At 40.0% G+C, this 5,794-nt stretch overlaps 1 long non-coding RNA gene across 1 annotated transcript; it reads right to left on the bottom strand.

The window, feature by feature from the left end:
* Positions 1-461: 461 nt before the first annotated feature.
* On the bottom strand, positions 462-5,366 carry LOC135327839 (uncharacterized). The gene is made up of 3 exons (XR_010388255.1): positions 4,910-5,366; positions 1,709-3,507; positions 462-1,575 (listed from the first exon to the last, which is right to left on the bottom strand). It is a non-coding gene; the product is annotated as an uncharacterized LOC135327839 (long non-coding RNA).
* Positions 5,367-5,794: the final 428 nt, after the last annotated feature.

Genomic DNA, 5,794 nt, shown 5'->3' with positions numbered 1-5,794 from the left:
CAAAATTGACAAGAACTTGCTGAAGCCAAGAGTTTAGCACTCAAGCAATGCTATGGAGGCTCAAGGAAAGAGAGCCAGTGCCTAAGATCCTCCAGCCTGTGAATCTGAGGAAATTAGACCTATGCACTAGGTAGCTACTCCTCTGATTTAACAGTACGAAACATTTATGTATCTGGACCCCAGAGTAAAAGCCAAAAGTCTTTGTAAGGCACTTCTAAGTGGCTGGAGAGAAGAGGCAGAATATGAGAAAAAGCCTGAAACAGGTCCAAAGAAATCCTGAACATGTACCTTGGCACAAGATTGTGGAGTGCAGCGAGGTTAGGACTCCAATATTTGGGAAACAACATATTGTTTCTCCTTCAGGAGAACTCAGAGAAATCCACCATGAGTTGAGCTTCTTCAGTATTTCTATTTTTGTTAACCAAAAAAGCTTATCAGTAACCTTTTTAGGAGCAGGACAGCATACCAGAAGCTGGTGGTAGTCATCCTGAGTTTGTCCTTTATACTCAATGAGGGGGAAAGATGAACATCTGGACTTGGTGTTGCTGATGTGTCCTTAGCAGACCTTCCCAGGGGAAAGGTGAGATAATATAGCACTGTAGCTATAGCTGATGATAGGAATGCTATGCTTAAATATATTGTGTTTCCCTAACAAAGATACTGCTCTCAAGAATCCATTTTTATCAGTCTCTGCTGCTTTTTTTCTCACTGGGAGGTGTGGATTTGTCAGCAACCACGGGACGAGCTGTAGCTGTCGATGGAACTGCATGTTCCCGTGGTCCAGTCAAGCATAACCCAGTGCAAAACAACCAAGCATCTGGGAAGGGTCTTACTCTCTCTTCCAGTGCTGTCTTTTCATTTCTTTTGATGCTTTTTTGGAAACCATGGTCTCTCATATATTTTTGAGTCCCAGGGAAAACCAATCCAGCTTGTTCCTGAAATAACTCCAGCTCTATTATGGCAAGGCAAAAAGTCAGGGATTTGTTTTTCTTACTCTACTGGTTTAGTGTTTAGTGCTTTCTATGAGACATGCAGGTGGCAAACATCAAATTAAAATACAATCAGTCTCGACACTGTATTGACAGTGGAAGGCGATGCTTTCCTTTATACTCATTTGAAAAGTGTTTATGTCTGTAACAATATATGTCTGTTACCTCATTGCGTGCAGAACCAAGTGTACTTCCTTTTAAAATGTACAGGGAAGGGAATAAAACTCTTGTAATCAAGTTTAGTTTCCTTCAGAACTGAAAAACAGCATTGGAACAGGGATAAATACATGTTTTTAGATGCAGACATATACAATTTAATATTAAAAGAATACTTGAATGAAAAAATGGTGTTTGAATCCAACAACAAAGATTTGGAAAACATCAGAGGTCACTCACAATAGATGTGTCAGGAATTACATATATACTTGGATTACGCCATGAAAATGTACTCCTTCATTGAAAAGATCTAACCTTGCCTCCAATCTTTATATCAAAGGCTTGAAATTTGGCAGGAAGGCTGCACTAACATCAGGCAGGAACAATATGCCCAAGAAAATCTGCCCAATCTGGCTATCTGGCTACGGTTCTGAAAAACAAAAATACAGATGCAAACAGTTGTTAACATTTGGCAGCAAACTTCTCCCAAAATGCATTTCACTGAGCATGCTCCATCTTGGATAGACCAGGCTTGTCAGGACTTTGCATGCGGTCGCTCTTACCTCTTGCTGGTGGGAACGAACACAAGGAATGACCAGAGGGAGGTCCTCTCTCCTGGTCTCACTCTTGAGTTTGCAACACACTTGGCAGAAAAAACATAGAAATCGTTGTTTCAAAGAGAGAGGATAAGGAAGCAGCTGATGAGACTGGCACAGCAGCTCTGGGGAACTGGGAGGGCACAGGCACAAAGGGCTGTGAAGAAAGATGACAGAGGAGGAGCCGTGGGGCAGACAGGAACATCAAAATTATTTCAAAACTTAAACACATTTTAGTTCTAGAATGTCATACAAACGGTGGGTGCCACCTTCCATTTTCTAAACAGAAAGAGTAATAAGGTCCTTCATCCAAAATCACAGCTGTGGTATTTAAACAGAAGTAGTCTTATGCTCCGAATCCCAGTTTCAGAAGAATGTGATCAGTGCACAGGGGAGTACCTATCTGTGAGGGAAGGAGAGGATTTCCAGCAAACCCATCTCTCTTTTTACTCCCGGCTGCGTTAAGGGCACAAGCAGGCACAGCCTCCTTGGCAACTCTGGCATGGCAAAGGTCGTGCCGCACAGCTGGAGGGAGGCGCACCGGCACGCTGGTCTGCTGGAAGGGTTGCGAGCTGCTGGCACAGCGACTGCTGTGTAGCTGGGGTATCTGATGCCCACCTCTGCCTGTTTTGGCATTTCTGATTACACTTTTCTTCTTTTAACATTCATAATCTCCATCCCTTATATTTGGCTTTCTGGACAGTTATTTTTGCACTTATCATGCCACTCATGCATTTGTTCAAAAAATTAAAAGCAATCATATAAATTGAGCCTGGTTATATCATGTCAAAGCCTCAGTTTTCCTGTAAGTAGAGGAAATTCCTATTTGACTGTAATCTGGTCAAGAACCGAGTTTCAAGTAACCTAATTCCAAATTACAATGGCTGTTATCTTTACTACCCATTCTTCTGACACAGAAATATTTTGGATAATGAATCACATTTAAAATCCTCCTTATTTAGGAAAGACACCTCTAAAGTAAGAATATCATTTCATACCCCTTCAGAAAGAAAACATGGCTCTTCAGAAGGTTTTGGCCAAGGTAGAGGAGCTTAAAAAATATTATGGTGTTTTGAAACCTATAAAATTTCACTTTAGGGTAAAAAGTCTGGGAAAATGAATTGCACAAACTATTTTACCTTTAACTTAAATTTTCTTTTTTCCATAGGAAGATGGGTTTTTTCTTTTTTTTCTTTTGACAGCCATCTGATCCTAACTAAATGGAAGCTTGCACTGTGCAAACAATAAAGGCACATATTTGCTTTACTTCTAGAATTAGCAGGAGAGACTTTTATTTCTTGAACACATCAGCCCAGCTGAGCAATCATTTTTCCTAAGGGTTGAATTGAACTTGAACATTCAGCCCTCTGCTCTGTGCTGAATCAAGGAGGGGTGCAATTGGGATGAGGGCTAATGTGTCAGAAAGAGTTTCTTCAGACCTTCTTAGTGAGAACAAATACATGGCAAAATTATTCTTTTTATTTCAATTTATTATTTAAAAAAGCTCTTTAATTTTTCAAAATTCTATGGCAATGTCAATTCATCCATGAAACACTGAATATTATCGATATGCTGATGAAGGGGAATGTATACCAAGGTAAACAGCAGAAACTCACTTGGGTGGTGCTGTATTGCTCTTCTTTTCAACAACTAGATGAGTAAAATTCCATATCTTCTTGAAATTTTCCTGGCTTTACAAATAAACTATTTATAAACTGCTTACCTGAAAGGCACAGTCAGAGACACCCCAAAGGGAAACTGATTTTCTGTGAGAAAAAAAAAAAAGCTCAGCAATTAGTAAAACCAAGCTTCTTGGAACTAAATTCTCGCCAGGGTGTTTCAAAGTCAACACAGGCAAAGTCTGCAGTCCTTTTTTAATGTTTCAAAAGTTCCATGCTAACAAAAATCAGCCAGAGTGTGAAGTATGGAAATGTTGGATGCGTTTCTGCACATCCTTGAGGATATGTTGCTAAACGCTATGTGCAGGCAGAAATTCATGCTTCCAGATCTGCTGCTGCAACTGGAATCCACCACTGATGTGCAACAGTACTTTGGTCAGAAAAATGCCCAGAAGAAAAAAGTGCATTTCAGTATTTCGAAACAAAATGCCACAGTCAAGGGCTAGAAGTTAAAAACAGACTAACTCAAATTAAAATCCATATTCTGGCATTGAAACTACATTTGCAAGGGAGCGGGAGATTCTCCATCTCTAGAGATCTAAGAACAAGCTAGTGTCTTTCTGGAAGGTGCACTTCAGTTGAATAAAAGTTACTGGGCTCAGTACTGGATTCCTTCAATGAAACTTTATGCCCATTGTAATACACTAGGCCTTTCTAATTTGATATATGAAATTGAAAGTCGCAAATATAAGCTCATTTTCTGACAGATAATGGAGGTTATGGATACACAGTCAAATTACCATGGGTAACAAGATACTGTGCATCAGTTGGTCTTTACTAATTTGCCCCAGTAAAGAGTCAGTTGTTTTATATTAATGGCAGAGCAAAAGTACGCACACAAACAGGCGTTACAGAGCAGATGACATGCACTGAAATTTCATGCTGTCACATCCCACAGGAATGCATCTGTGTTCCCAAAACCTCCAGCACATGTGCCACATCCTGAGCTGTGTGCACTGCTGCAGTTCAGGGAAAGCCCCTGGAACAGCGGTGACTGACCTGAGACAAATTTCCCTCTCTTCCTCTTCCGGCTTCCTTTACGGCTGTTACAGTACTTAGGGACGAGCTAGCTTTCCTTGCCCCAGGCACTACATTTCTTTGATGACAGACTCTCCTCCAACCAGCAACACTAAAGAATAAGCATTCCCCCTACTGGCTGATGAAAGCATCTGTGTAGGAAGCTAATAATTAAACCTGAAAAACAGAAGAGCACTGTATTGAATCTGAAGCGCCTCCATCCTTGAATTTTTTAAGACACTGCCAAGCACAGCTGGCCAGTATTTATTAGCTGATGAGAGATTAGAGAGTGCCACTTTAGATGGTTTCCAACGTAAAATTGATGGTCCTAATTATTTATTTAACAAAATAGTACCTATCAATATTTATGAGTGACAGGAAAGTAGTGCAGACTTACTCTTAAGTAGACTAGAGAAGCACTAATCTAGAATAGCTACATAACATAAAAATTAACTGCTTATCGTTTACTTACCTTTCCCAAACCACTTGCCTAGATTGAGCAGTCTGTGCAGAGAAAGAAAAATAGATTATGCTAGAAAATACAGAATGTGGTTTTCCATTACATATAAATAATTTAATATAAAATACTGTCCAGTTAAAACTGACCAAAATCCTGTAGTCCATATGAGCTCATGATCATTTCACATCATAAATTAATTTCAGTCTAAAATACAATCTGATTTGTTGTATCTTATATCCCCTTTGCAAACACTGTGCTTCAGCAGAAGAATTGATGAAATATGGGGAAAGAACCAAACAACAGTTTCCTGCCAGCAGACCCCAGCCCATAGACACATTAAGGTTCAACAGACACTGACTTTAAGCCAGATAGCCAAGATGTGTGTATCTGGTGGAAGTCATCCCAATGACATTTTGAAATCTGAACATCAAAAATACATTTTTAAGATGCATTCGTGCCACTGGGAATGTTGCTGAAACTGAGACTGTTCTGAAAAATTTAGTGGAGAAGGGCATTAAGGACACCTTTATGTTTAAACCTCCTGAATAGCTGCTGATTATTTCTTATGCATCTGATAAATTTTTCACAATCTCTTCCAATACAAGAACTAAGTGGCATCATCTGAGATGAGAAAGTGACAGGCTGAAGCTAAACAAAATAAATGGCTCATTGCACAACAGGTCATTAGGCTGCATGACATGCTGAGCATGCTAAAGCACACATGAGCTCGGCCATCCCGGGCCAGACCAAGGGTCTGTACAGTGCAGTAGCCTGTCTCCAACAGAGTCTCCAACCTAAAAAATGAGTCAGACCCAATATAATTATTCTTATCTTCTCATGCAACCCTTCCCTGCTGGCAAAAAAGATCTATGTACAGCCTGAGTCCTTGTATTTGTA

This window comes from Dromaius novaehollandiae, chromosome 3, assembly GCF_036370855.1.
Source record: "Dromaius novaehollandiae isolate bDroNov1 chromosome 3, bDroNov1.hap1, whole genome shotgun sequence".
NCBI lineage: Eukaryota > Metazoa > Chordata > Aves > Casuariiformes > Dromaiidae > Dromaius > Dromaius novaehollandiae.
The sequence above is the reverse complement of the archived record's forward strand: the minus strand, read 5'-3'. Positions and strand labels throughout refer to the sequence as shown.